The 14714-nt window shown below is 48.5% G+C and overlaps 1 protein-coding gene and 1 non-coding gene across 5 annotated transcripts in view; both read right to left on the bottom strand.

Moving 5' to 3' along the window:
• hmgxb4a (HMG box domain containing 4a) overlaps positions 1–10426 on the bottom strand; it is a 58940-nt gene extending 48514 nt beyond the window's left edge. For all 4 annotated transcript variants that reach the window (XR_015073928.1, XR_015073929.1, XM_085969478.1 and 1 more), the window contains exon 1: positions 10324–10426. The gene's annotated coding sequence lies outside the window, so the exon portion shown is untranslated. The remainder of the gene's footprint in view (positions 1–10323) is intronic.
• Positions 10427–13126: 2700 nt separating this feature from the next.
• trnar-ccu (transfer RNA arginine (anticodon CCU)) lies at positions 13127–13199 on the bottom strand. Its single transcript has one exon. It is a non-coding gene; the product is annotated as a tRNA-Arg (tRNA).
• Between the last annotated feature and the right edge of the window lie 1515 nt (positions 13200–14714).

The raw sequence follows: 14714 nt of genomic DNA, 5'->3' as shown, positions 1-14714 counted from the left end.
GTGGCAGAGAATTCCACAGGTTCACCACTCTCTGGGTGAAGAAATTCCTCCTCATTTCAGTCCTAAATGACTTACCCCTTATCCTTAGACTATGACCCCTGGTTCTGGACTTCCCGGCCATCAGAAACATCCTTTCTGCATCTAGTCTGTCCAGACCTGACAGAATTTTATAGGTTTCGATGAGATCCCCTCTCAATCTTCTAAACTCCAGTGAGTATAAGCCCAATTGACACAATCTCTCCTCGTACGTCATTCCTGCCATCCCAGGTATCAGCCTGGTGAATCTTCGCTGCACTCCTTCCATGGCAAGAACATCCTTCCTCAGGTAAGGTGACCAAAACTGCACACAATACTCAAGGTGCGGTCTCACCAAGGCCCTGTACAACTGCAGCAAGACATCCTTGTTCTTGTATTCGAACCCTCTTGCTACGAAGGCCAACCTACCATTTGCCTTCTTAACCGCCTGCTGCACCTGCATGCTTACCTTCAGCGACTGGTGCACAAGGACACCCAGGTCTCTTTGCACTTCCCCTTCTCCCAATCTATTGCCATTCAAATAATAATCTGCCTTCCTGTTTTTGCCACCAAAGTGGATAACCTCACATTTATCCACATTATAGTGCATTTGCCATGTTTCTGCCCAATCACCCAACCTGTCCAAATCGTACTGCAATTCTTTATATTCTCACCCCCCCCAATTTTTCCCACTGTGATACTACTACTCCATATTAACACACTTGCCAACCTTTAGATGAGATGGGGAAACCTGTCTCTCTGCACAGCTGAACATAAAAGAACCCATGGCACTACTGAGGAGGAGCAGGCAGCTCTGCCGGTGCCCTGGCCAATATTCCTCCCTAAAACCTGGTTGGCTCATCATTTGGATAGAGTGAATAAGGAGAAACTGTTCCCAATGGCTGAAGGGTCGATGACCAGAGGGCCCAGGTTGAAGGTGATTGACAAAAGAACCAGAGGCGACAGGAGGAAACACGTTTTTAACGCGACGAGTGGTTAGGATTTGGAATGCACTGCTCAATAGGGTGGCAGATACAGGTTCAATAGTAGCCTTCAAAAAGGGAATTGGATAAATACTTAGCGGAGAAGAAATTGCAGGGATACGGGGGGGGGGGGGGGGGGGGGGGGGAAAGAGCGGGATTAACTGGGTCGCTCTTCGAAAGAGCCGGCACAGACTCGATGGGTCGAATGGCCTTCTGTGCTGCACTATTCTAGGGTTTATCTCACGGCTGTTTGTGGGACCTTGCTGTCTGGAAGTTAGCTTCACATTTGCCTACAAAACCGGTCACTACACTTCGAAAGCAATCCAATGTTTGTAAAGCTCTTTGGGGTGTCCTGGGATGTGATACGGTGCTATAGAAATGCAAGTCCTTTCCCTTATTTGTAAGTCTTCCATTAAAATTCCAGATGTTCCCTCCATGTCCCTCTTGTAGCTATTTGGGTAATTTCAAGTTAAAAGCACAAACAGTACTTTTTCAATATTTTATAATACATAACTATAAGCTAAAAAAGTGACTTCAGATTGTCATTAAAAAACCAACTGATTCACTAATGTCCTTTAGGGAAGGAAACCTGCTGTTTTTAACCAATCTGGCTTATATGTGACTCCAGTCCCACACCAACGTACAGGAAACTTTCTTTTATCCGGCACGGACGGGACCGACGTGGTGCCGGTTCATCAAAAATTCCGGATAACCGAACGCTATAGTAAAAGATACGGAGCTGAGAGCTCCGTATAAAGCAACAAACCCTGTACTGTAGAACAATGGCCACAAGTTCCAAGCGTCTCTGTAGCTTAGCAACAGCTGCAGCCACACCCTTGCACAGCAACACATGGAGGAAGGCAAATACAATATGAAGTAAAACCTACTCCTGAATTTTGCCGATTAACCGAGATTTCCGGTTATTTAGGTGCCGGTAAATCAAAAGTTTCCTGTAGTTGACTCTTAACTGCCCTGTAAAGGGGCCTTGCAAGCCACTCCATTGTATCAAACTGCTACAAAGAATAACAGCAGTTCAAGAAGGTAGCCCATTACCACCTACTCAGGGCAACTAGGGATGGCCAATAAGAACAGGGAATGCTGGAAATACTCAGGAGGTCAGGCAGCATCTGTGGAGAGAGAAACAGAGTTAACGTTTCAGGTCGATGACCCTTCGTCAGAACCGGAAAAAGTTAGAGACGTAACAGATAATAAGCAAGTGCAGCGGCAGGGAGAGGGGGGAGGGGAGGAAAGAACAAAAGGGAAGGTCTGTGATAGGGTGGAAGGCAGGAGAGATTAAATGACAAAAGGGATGATGGTGCAAGGCGAAAAGATGGTAATGGGACAAGTAAAGAAACAAAAGATGAGCCTGGAAGAGGTGTTAATGGGAATGGCAGAATCATCAACAGCTGCCGTGTGAAAAAATAGGGGCCGAGGTTATAGTGTGAAATTGTTGAACTCGATGTTGAGTCCAGAGGGCTGTAAAGTGCCTAATCGAAAGATGAGGTGCTGTTCCTTGAGCTTACGTTGAGCTCCATTGGAACAGTGCAAGAGGCCGAGGGCGGTGAGGTCTGAGTGGGAGTGGAGCGGAGCGGAGAATTAAAGTGACAGGCGACCGGAAGCTCGGGGTCACGCTTACGGACTGAACGGAGGTGTTCCGCAAAGCGGTCGCCCAATCTGCGTTTGGTCTCCCCAATGTAGAGGAGACTGCATCGTGAGCAGCGAATACAGTATACTAGATTGCAAGAAGTACAAGTAAATCGCTGTTTCACCTGGAAGGGGTGTTTGGGGCCCTGGACAGTGGGAAGGGAGGAGGTAAAAGGGCATGTGTTGCATCTCCTGCGCTTGCACGGGAAGGTGCTGTGGGAAGGGGAGGGGCTGTTGGGGGTGATAGAGTCGTGGAGGGAGCGGTCCCTTCGGAATGCTGAAAGGGGAAGATGTGTTTGGTGGTGGGATCACGCTGGAGGTGGTGGAAATGGCGGAGGATGATCCGTTGAATGTGGAGGCTGGTGGGGTGAAAGGTGAGGACAAGGGGAACCCTATCGTGGTTCTGGGAGGGAGGGGAAGGGGTGGAGCAGAAGTGCCGGAAATGGAACAGACATGGTCGAGGGCCGTGTCAACCACAGTAGAGGGGAATCCTCGGTTGAGGAAAAAGGAAGACATATTAGAAGCACTGGTATGGAAGGTGGCATCGGCAGAACAGATGTGACGGAGAAACTGGGAGAATGGAATAGAGTCCTTACAGGAAGCGGGGTGGGAGGAAGTGCAGTCCAGATAGCTGTGGGAGTCAGTGGGCTTGTAGTGGATGTTTGTCGATAGCCTATCCCCAGAGATGGAGTCAGAGAAGTCGAGGAAGGGAAGGAAAGAGTCGGAGAAGGACCATGTGAAAGTGAGGGATGGGTGGGAATTGGAAGCAAAGTGAATGAAATTTTCTAGTTCAGGGCGAGAGCAGGAAACAGTCATCAAAGTATCGGAAAAAGAGGTGAGGGAGGGGACCCGAGTAGGACTGGAACAAAGAATGTTCCACATATCCAATGAAAAGGCAGGCATAGCTAGGAGCCGTGCGTGTTCCCATAGCAACACCTTTAATTTGGAGGAAGCGAGTAGAGTCAAAGGAGAAGTTGTTCAATGTGAGAACAAGTTCAGCCAGGCGGAGGAGGGTGGTGGTGGATGGGGACTGGTTGGGCTTCTATTCAAGGAAGAAGCGGAGTGCCCTCAGCGGGATGGAGGTGTAGAGGGATTGGATGTCCAGTGAAAAGGAGACAGTAGGGGCCAAGAAACCGGAAACTGTTAAAGTGGCGGAGGGCGTCGGAAGAGTCGCAGATGTAGGTGGTAAGAGACTGGACAAGGGGAGAAAAAAAGTCGAGACAGGAAGAAACCAGTTCCGTGGGGCAAGAACAGGCTGAAACGATGGGTCTACCAGGGCAGTCCTGTTTGTGGATCTTGGGAAAGAGGTAGAGGCGGGCTGTGCGGGGTTGGGGAACTTTTGTTTCTTTACTTGTCCCATTACCATCTCCTTTTGCTTTGTACTATCAAACCTTTTGTCTCTTAATCTCTCCTGCCTTCCACCCTATCACAGACCTTCCCTTTTGTCCTTCCCTCCCCTCCCCCCTCTCCCTGCCCCTGCACTTGCTTAAAATCTGTTACATCTCCAACTTCTTCCAGTTCTGACGAAGGGTCATCGACCTGAAACGTGAACTCTGTTTCTCTCTCCACAGATGCTGCCTGACCTGCGGAGTGTTTCCAGCATTTTCTGTTTTTATTTCAGATTTCCAGCCTCCGCAGTATTTCGCTTTTGTATTAGGGATGGGTAATAGATGCCAGCCTTGCCAGTGGCACCCACACCCTAAGAATTAAAACAAAAAGTACATCAATATCTTTTTGAAGGCAACAATCTTGCGGCCTAATTGCAATAATCAATTGCAAAGCATTAATGGACTTGGAGCTAAGCTCGAAATAATGATTTGGTTCAGGATAGACCATTATAATTATTTATAACAGTCATTTTTTTTAAAGAATGGAAAGATTAGTCTGACAATATATTCTCCAATCCCAGTTTTTTCCCCATTCTGTATTGATCTGGGGTAAGGATTAATTTTAACTCATTTTCATAAAAAAAAAAAATTCTCTGGGCAATTTTCTCCCCTCCTATAAAAGGCCTTGACTTCTTATTGTTTTGCAAGACCCCTCTGGTACTTTGGACAAGTGATTGTTATTCCTGCATAAACCTTGACATTTGGCAGGTTCCCTAACATCACCGATGAACCTGGTCCCTGATCTAGACGAGGGAACTAGATGTAAAGGGGGAGAAATTGGGTGAGTAGCGCCACCTGTTAGCGCCTAAAGAGGCAGTCAGTGGCTGTAGCGCCACTGGCTGCGCCTCCCGCGATATTCAGCAGGGGCGCTAATGGTGGCGTTAGCCATTTGCGCTGCGCCGCCACCGATGACGCCATCGGTGTGCACAGCGCCCCGTTCGCGATATTTGGTAGCGAATGGCGCAGTTGCACCATTCGCTACCCGCGCCCGGTTCACGGGGCCTTACTGTGCCGGCAGCAGTGCAAGTTAAGATGATGGTGCGGGGCGGCCCCCTTTTTCGGCGGCCGCCTGCCAGCACCTCCGTCCCCGGCCTCCTAACCACCCGCCCCCCCCGGCGGCATTGCCGGCTGTTCCCCGAGAGCCCGGCACTTCTCCTTGGTGCCGGGCTCATTTGCCGGCACTCGCGATCGGGGCTCGCGCTGTTGCAGGCCCCTCCCCCTTAACAGTGGGAGGAAGGCCTGCAGTACCGCAGCGTGCCGTGCCGCAGTGTGTGGCGCCGCGGCACGTTGCGCTGCGATATTCAGTTTCAGCGCCCTAAGAGGGACGCAGAGCGCCTCGAGCCTCGCCCCGTCTCCCTCGAGGGGCAATGAAACTGAATATCTGACGATCGCTAAAGCCTCGAACGCTGCGCTAAATCCTGCGCTCAGGCGACTTTTGCGCCACTTTGGAGCCCCAACCCAATTTCTAGGCCAGTATCTCCAAGTTTGCAGACGACACAAAGCTGGGTGGGCGTGTGTGCTGTGAGGATGCCGAGAAACTCCAGTATGATTTGGACAGGTTGGGTGATTGGGCAGATGCATGGCAAATGGAGTATAATGTGGATAAATGCGAGGTTATCCACTTCGGTGGCAAAAACAGGAAGACAGATTATTATCTGAACGGCAATAGATTGGGAGAAGGGGAAGTGCAATGAGACCCGAGTGTCCTTGTGCACCAGTCGCTTAAGGTAAGCATGCAGGTGCAGCAGGCGGTTAAGAAGGCAAATGGTATGTTGGCCTTCATAGCGAGAGGATTCGAGTACAGGAACAAGGATGTCTTGCTGCAGTTGTACAGGGCCTTGGTGAGACCGCACCTTGAGTATTGTGTGCAGTTTTGGTCACCTTATCTGAGGAAGGATGTTCTTGCCATGGAAGGAGTGCAGCAAAGATTCACCAGGCTGATACCTGGGATGGCAGGAATGACGTATGAGGAGAGATTGGGTCGATTAGGCTTATATTTGCTAGAGTTTAAAAGAATGAGAGGGGATCTCATTGAAACATATAAAATTCTAACAGGACTAGACAGACTAGATGCAGGATGTTCCCGATGGCGGGGGAGTCCAGAACCAGGGGGTCACCGTCTAAGGATAAGGGGTAAGCCATTTAGGACAGAGATGAGGAGGAATTTCTTCACCCAGAGAGTGGTGAACCTGTGGAATTCTCTACCACAGAAGGCAGTAGAGGCCAATTCATTAAATATATTCAAGAAGGAGTTGGATATATTTCTTAAGGCTAAAGGTATCAAGGGATATGGGGAGAAAGCAGGGACAGAGTACTGAATTTGGATGATCATTAAATGGCGGAGCAGGCTCGTGGGGCCGAATGGCCTACTCCTGCTTCTGTGTTTCTATGTTTCTATAGGGCAGATGAAGAGGGGTGGGAGGAGGCACGTGTGGAGCATAAACAGCAACATGGACCAGTTGGCTAGTTTCTGTGCTGTACATTGATGCATCATCAAACGTCCACATATTGCCAGCAAGGATTACTGAATAGTGATTGGGAGTACTAAGACCAACTGTAGCACCCTGACCACCACCACCTGAGCTCACTCAGCACAGATCAAACCAGCAATTTTTCTTGTCTGCAAGGATCAGATTAAAAAAAAATTCTCAATTTGTTTATGGGATCTGGGCATCGCTGGCAAGGCCAGCATTTATTGCCCATCCCTAGTTGCCTTTGAGAAGGTGGTGGTGAGCCGCCTTCTTGAACCGTTGCAGTCCGTGTGGTGAAGGTACTCCCACAGTGCTGTTAGGGAGGGAGTTCCAGGATTTTGACCCAGCGACGATGAAGGATCGGCGATATATTTCTAAGTCAGGATGGTGTGTGACTTGGAGGGGAATTTGGAGGTGGTGGTGTTCCCATGCGCCTGCTGCCCTTGTCCTTCTAGGTGGAAGAGGTTGCGGGTTTGGGAGGTGCTACTGAAGAAGCCTTTGCGAGTTGCTGCAGTGCATCTTGTAGATGGTGCACACTGCAGCCACGGTACACCGGTGGTGGAGGGAGTGAATGTTTAAGGTGGTGGATGGGGTGCCAATGAAGCAGGCTGCTTTGTCCTGGATGGTGTCGAGCTTCTTGAGTGTTGTTGGAGCGGCACTCATCCAGGCAACTGGAGAGTATTCCATCACACTCCTTACTTGTGCCTTGTAGATGGTGGAAAGGCTTTGGGGAGTCAGGTGGTGAGACACTCGCCGCAGAATACCCAGCCTCTGACCTGCTCTTGTTGCCACAGTATTTATGTGGCTGGTCCAGTTAAGTTTCTGGTTAATGGTGACCCCCCCCAGGATGTTGATAGTGGGGGATTCGGCGATGGCAATGCCACTGAATGTCAAGGGGAGGTGGTTAGACTCTCGCTTGTTGGAGATAGTCATTGCCTGGCACTTCTGTGGCACGAATGTTACCTGCCACTTATCAGCCCAAGCCTGAACGTCGTCCAGGTCTTGTTGCATGCGGGCATGGACTACTTCATTATCTGAGGAGTTGTGAATGGCGCTGAACACTGTGCAGTCATCAGCGAACATCCCCATTTATGACCTTATGTTGGAGGGAAGGTCATTGATGAAGCAGCTGAAGATGGTTGGGCCTAGGACACTGCCCTGAGGAACTCCTGCAGCGATGTCCTGGGGCTGTGATGATTGACCTTCAACCACCACAACCATCTTCCTTTGTGCTAGGTATGACTCCAGCCAGTGGAGCATTTCTCCCCCGATTCCCATTGACTTCAGTTTTACTAGGGCTCCTTGATGCCAGACTCGGTCAAATGCTGCCTTGATGTCAAGGGCAGTCACTCTCACCTCTGGAATTCAGCTCCTTTGTCCAGCTTTGGACCAAGGCTGTAATGAGGTCGGGAGCAGAGTGGTCCTGGCGGAACCCATACTGGGCATCAGTGAGCAGGTTATTGGTGAGTAAGTGCCGCTTGATAGCACTGTTGACAACACCTTCCATCACTTTGCTGATGATTGAGAGTAGATTGATTCTTGCTGGATAAACTTACTGAGATTGTGGAAATCTTAAATTTAACCTGTATTAATACTTTGAAAATCAAAAACCACTCCATATATTTCAATGATTTGCAATCTAAAAAAAGAGAAAAAAAAGGACAGGAAGGCACTGCAAAAGTAGCAAAAGAGATTTACAATGATGATACCAGAACTGAGAGGCTACACCTATTAGGAAAGACTGACTAGACTGGGCTTATACTCTCTGGAGTTTAGATGAATGAGAGATGATCTCATTGAAACATACAAGATTCTGAGGGGGATTGACAGGGTAGATGCTGAGAGGTTGTTTCCCCTGGCTGGAGAGTCTAGAACTAGGGGGCATAGTCTCAGGATAAGGGGTTGGCCATTTATGACTGAGATGAGGAGGAATTTCTTCACTCAGAGGATTGTTAATCTTTGGAATTCTCTACCCCAGAGGGCTGTGGATGCTGAGTCTTTGAGTATATTCAAGGCCGAGATCGATAGATTTTTTGACTCTAGAGGAATCAAGGGATATGGGGATCGGGCGGGAAAGTGGAGTTGAGGTCGAAGATCAGCCATGATCTTATTGAATGGCGGAGCAGGCTCCAGGGACCTTTTGTCCTAATTTTTATATTCTTTTCTCTAGAAAAAAGACTGAGGGTGACCTGATAGAGGTCTTTAAAATTATGAACGGGTTTGATAGGGTAGATGTGGAGAAGATGTTTCCACTTGTCGGGGAGTCCAACACTAGGGGCCATAAATATAAGACAGTCATTAATAAATCCAACAGGGAATTCAGGAGAAGCTTCTTTCCCAGAGTGGCTAAAATGTGGAACTCGCTACCACAAGGAGTAGTTGAGGCGAATAGTATAGATGCATTTAAGGGGAAGAAACATAGAAGATAGGAGCAGGAGTAGGCCATTCGGCCCCTCGAGCCTGCTCCGCCATTCAATGAGATCATGGCTGATCTTCCAAATTCTGTACCCTGTCCCTGCTTTCTCCCCATATCCCTTTAGCCTTAAGAAATATATCCAACTCCTTCTTGAATATATTTAATCAATTGGCCTCAACTGCCTTCTGTGGTAGAGAATTCCACAGGTTCACCACTCTCTGGGTGAAGAAATTCCTCATCTCTGTCCTAAATGGCCTACCCCTTATCCTTAGACTGTGACCCCTGGTTCTGGACTCCCCGACCATCGGGAACATCCTTCCTGCATCTAGTCTGTCTAGTCCTGTTAGAATGTTATAAGTTTCAATGAAATCCCCTCTCATTCTTCTAAACTCCAGCGAGTACAAGCCCAATCGACCCAATCTCTCCTCATACGTCATTCCTGCCATCCCAGGTATCAGCCTGGTGAATCTTCGCTGCACTCCCTCCATGGCAAGAACATCCTTCCTCAGATAAGGCGACCAAAACTGCACACAATACTCAAGATGTGGTCTTACCAAGGCCCTGTACAACTGCAGCAAGACATCCTTGTTCCTGTACTCGAATCCTCTCGCTACGAAGGCCAACATACCATTTGTCTTCTTAACCACCTGCTGCACCTGCATGCTTACCTTCAGCGACTGAAGCTAGATAAACACGAGGGAGAAGGGAATAGAAGGATATGCAGATAGAGTGAGATGAAGAGGGGTGAGAGGAGGCCCGTGTGGAGAAATACAGCAGCAGCGACCAGTTGGGCCAAATGGCGGTCATTTATTTCTACGTAATATCTCTTTTGCATCACAAATGTCACGTCACAGTTTCCCCAATATTGATAAAATCTGTCTTAACTTCCAATAACAGCAATTTCCCCCCCATGGTCAGTTCCAGTCTCTTTCCCCACCCATGGATTAATTCCCTATTTCAGATGGAGAAATGATCTGATTTGGTGAGAGATCAGAAATGGAGAGAGCTCCTTCTAAAAAAAAAACCTGCAAAATGTTAATTAATTTACTGCTTAATTAAAAGAAAACCACATTTAACTTTACAAAGTGAGTGAATGGGAAGTGAGTCAAATTGATGTAAGATGTTCCATTTGGCCTTATATCAGCACCTCGCACTACCTTCCCGCTCTTTCTCTTAAATCTCTGCGCCCAACTTTCCCCCCCGCCACTCCCGCGGCCGCCCACCAGACGGCTTCTCCCGGCCACAGCATCCAGGAAACGCCGAGGCCTGGCTGGATCCGCTAGGCCTCCCCGGTGGTTTGGCCGCCCGATCCCGGTCAGCCCGGGCCGGTTACCGGTGTGTTCGGGCTGGGCTGAGGGGACACGCTTACTCGGGGGCCGCGGAAACACTCGCTCACTCTGTCGTACCGTGAAGAAGAAGAAGCCGCCATTACCCGCCCGCCAACCGCCGCCATCTTGGTCCGGGAGAAAAAAAAGGCAGCCGACAGGCCGGGCCAACCGAGCACAGAGCGCATCGATCCGCATCCCCAGGACAGCACCATCGGCACTCGACACACTCAATCCACACAAACACACATGGGTTTTAAATAGCGATGTTTAGGTTGAATGTAAAAGTTCCCATTGCCAATAAAAATGCTGGACAATTCTCCCAGTCAACACTTAACCAACACTGCCACTTTTGCACCCATTAACAACCAAATGAAACAGTGCAGTGCACATAAAGAAATGATGTGGAGATGCCGGAGTTGGACTGGGGTGGACAAATGTGAGAAGTCACACAACACCAGGTTATAGTCCAACAGCTTTATTTGAAATCACAAGCTTTCGGAGCGCTGCTCCTTCGTCAGGTGAAGTGGCGAAGGAGCAGCGCTCCGAAAGCTTGTGATTTCAAATAAAGCTGTTGGACTATAACCTGGTGTTGTGTGACTTCTCACATTTGTCCACATAAAGAAACAGCAACAATGACTACTTGTATTTATATAGCACGTTTAACATAGTAAAATGACCCAAGGCGCTGCACAGGAGTGTTTTAAGACAAAAAATTTGGCGCCGATCCACACAAGGAGAAATTAGGGCAGGTGACCAAAAACTTGGTAGGTTTTAAGGAGCGACTTAGAGGAGGAAAGAGAGGTAGCGAGGTGGAGAGGTTTAGGGAGGGAATTCCAGAGTTTAGGGCCCAGGCAACAGAAGGCACAGCCGCCAATGGTGGAGCGATTATAATCAGGGAAGCTCAAGAGGGCAGAATTAGAGGAGCGCAGATATCTCGGGGGGGTTGTGGGGTTGGAGGAGGTTACAGAGATAGGGAGGGGTGAGGCCATGGAGGGATTTGAAAACAAGGATGAGAATTTTGAAATCGAGGCGCTGCTTAACCTTGTATTTATATAACACCTTTCACAACCTCAGGATCCCACAGGGCCTCACAGCCAGTTAAGTACTTTTTTGAAGTGTACTCTTATTGGTGCACACAGAAACAATAAAACTGTAACTTAAATCATTAAAAGAAACTTAACAACTTAAATTAAAATTCCATTGCCAGTGGTGATGATGCACTCCAGTCCCCGCGGTGCCCAGCAGTCGCAGAAGGCCTCAAGCGTGCAGGTGGACACCGCACGCTCCATCTCCAGGGCCACCCAGGTGCGAACGTGGCTGCGGAAGAGAGGCAGGCAGTCGGGCCGGACAACCCCCTCGACCACCCGCTGCCTGGACCATTTTTGAAGTGTAATGTAGGAAACGCAGCAGCCAATTTGGCGCGCACAGCAAGCTCCCACAAACTGCAATGCGATGATGACCAGATAATCTATTCTCGTGATGTTGTTTGAGGGGTAAATGTTGGCCCAGGACCCAGATTGCTATTCTCTGTTCAGTAACTCCTTCCTGCAAGCTACTTTTAGTTCCACCCTGATTTTGAGCGTGTAGAAATGAGCTTCTGACCCCATATCCCTTCCATCATTAAGACCATCTACTTCCACCTCTGTAACATCGCCCATCTCTGCTCAGCGTATCTGCTCCTGAAACCCTCATCCATGCCTTTGTTACCTCCAGACTCAACTATTCCAACGGTCTCCAGGCCGGCTGCCCATCTTCCACCCTCCGGAAACTTGAGCTCATCCAAAACTCTGCTGCCCCGTGTCCTAACTGGCACCAAGCCCCGTTCACCCATCACCCATGTGCTCGCTGACCTACACTGGCTCCCGGTCCGGCAAGCCTCAACTTTAAAATACTCATGTTTGTTTTCAAATCCCTCCGTACGAGATGCATATGTTCCATTGAGTGTTGTCGTAATATGTAGACTGTGCATATATGTATAATATACACAGAAAGTTTATAACATATATAGTCTATGAATAATATATATGTCTGCTCTCTCAGGTGGACGTAAAAGATCCCCTGGCACTATTTCACAGAAGAGCAGGGGAGTTCTCCCCGGTGTCCTGGCCAATATTTACCCCTCAACCAATATCACTAAAACAGATTATCTGTTCATTATCACATTGCTGTTTGTGGGAGCTTGCTGTGCGCAAATTGGCTGCCGCGTTTCCTACATTACAACAGTGACTACACTTCAAAAAGTACTTCATTGGCTGTAAAGCATTTTGGGATGTCCAGATGTCGTGAAAGGCGCTATAGAAATGCAAGTCTTTCTTTTTTTCCCCTCTCATTTCACAAATGAAGGACTGGAAATGCTCACAAAAATAGTTATTGCCCTCAAACAATGTAAAGCAGAACTGCAGTTATTTTCAAATATCCCAGTAAAGTAATTGTACTTTGCATGGTTGAGATGTGCACCTCACCCGGGCAAGAAACGCTTCAGTAACCAAAAGCCACAGATAAACATCCTTTGTTGAAGGAGTTTAATTAGTCTTCCTGTCTTTACTCACTTTGAGCACAGAGTCATAAAATATAAAATAACGAAAATACAAATAATAATTGTCATTGCACCACGTTTCCTACAGGAGGCAGAAAGACAAAGCAAAATATTGCATTATTTCAACTTAAGCCTCCTTATCACCATTATATCACTGAATGAATCTGACAATATAAATGTCAGAAGATCAAAAGACAAATTTCTCTCTAAATTCCAGCTGAAAAGCTGGGTCCACGATTTTTAAATTTCGAAGTAAATTACGGGGGGTTAAAAATAAAATCGAAATAAATATTTCTGGCTTTTAAAATAAAAGAATTAATTCTCTGTGGAACGAAAATGTCAACCCACCCCAGATGGGACTCGAACCCACAATCCCTGGCTTAGGAGGCCAGTGCCTTATCCATTAGGCCACTGGGGCTGCACTTAAACAGCCCGAAATCGGCAAACTTAAGGTTCATTTTGAGCCTGAGCCACAGGGCAGGCTTTGAGTTTGGATTTAAAATGCACATTGTTGGGCGGCTAATGAATTGATTTCTCCCCAGTTCTCCCCCATGTGGCCCGAACACCACAGTAGCTAATTCAATCTAGACCCCCAACTGTGCACAGGCAGAGTAAAGTTTGAGGTAAAAGGCACAAAAGGGATTTAGGCAGATTTGCATTTCTGTAGCGCCTTTCACCACCTCAAGGATGTCCCCAAAGCACTTCACAGCCAATGAAGGACTTTTTTTTTTGAAGTGCAGTCACTGTTGTAATGTAGGAAAGAACCAATGGCTCGATGCTAGTTGCTGTATCGGTATCAATAAATAGTCATTTGAGGGAGAGAGAAAATGACAGAAAATGCTACTGTGGTGAGAGGAAACAGTTAACGTTTCAGGTCAATTCAGATTCAGTGTCAGCATTGGCTCAGTCAGCCTCTGAGTCAGAAGGTTGTGGGTTACATAGAAACATAGAAGATAGGAGCAGGAGTCGGCCATTCGGCCCCTCGAGCCTGCTCCGGCAATCAATGAGATCATGGCTGATCATCCAAATTCAGTACCCTGTCCCTGCCTTCTCCCCATATCCCTTGATCCCTTTAACCTTAAGGGATCAAGGGATATGGGGAGAAAGTTACTATTGAATCTGCTTCCACCGTCCCACTCCACGGGACTTGAGCACATAACTCCAGGTTGGCACTCCCAATGCAGTGCTGAGGGAACGCTGCACTGTCAGAGGTGCCGTCTTTCAGATGAGACATTAAGCCGAGGCCCCGTCTGCTCTCTCAGGTGGATGTAAAAGATCCCCTGGCACTATTTCGAAGAAGAGCAGGGGAGTTCTCCCCGGTGTCCTGGCCAATATTTATCCCTCAACCAACGTAACAGAAACAGATTATCTGGTCATTATCACATTGCGGTTTGTGGGAGCTTGCTGTGTGTAAATTGGCTGCCGCGTTTCCCACATTACAACAGTGACTATACTTCAAAAATACTTCATTGGCTGTAAAGCACTTTGAGACGTCCGGTGGTCGTGAAAGGCGCTATATAAATGCAAGCCTTTCTTCCTTTCAATGACTTTCCACAGAATCTCACAGCATAGAGTCGGCCCGTTGTGCCTGTGCCAGCTCACTGGGTCGACAAGATGGCGTCCGTGGCGGTCGCAGGGTAAGCGCTCTCCCTGAGTTGGTCGGCCCACTCCCGCTACAGACGCTGTGCATCGGCGCTGATGAGTTCGGCGCGTCGGCGGGGAGGCAGCAGAAGCAGCGATGGAGACCACGACGACCCGCTGTAGCACGGCGGCCGGCAGCTCCTCGGCGGGAGGCTCGGAGGTCGAACCGGTAGGAGGGGAGGCGGCCAGCGGACCGAGGGCGAGAAAAGCAGGCCCTGGAAGGTCGTACACCGCGGGAGGCTCGGAGATCAGACCGGGTGGAAGGAGAGCCAGGGAGAAGCAGGCCCCGGGA

The sequence above is a fragment of the Somniosus microcephalus genome, chromosome 28 (assembly GCF_052327205.1).
Source record: "Somniosus microcephalus isolate GS21.2 chromosome 28, FLI_Smic_1.0, whole genome shotgun sequence".
Taxonomy (NCBI): domain Eukaryota; kingdom Metazoa; phylum Chordata; class Chondrichthyes; order Squaliformes; family Somniosidae; genus Somniosus; species Somniosus microcephalus.
Note: the sequence above shows the minus strand (reverse complement) of the source record. Positions and strands in the feature narration are given on the sequence as shown.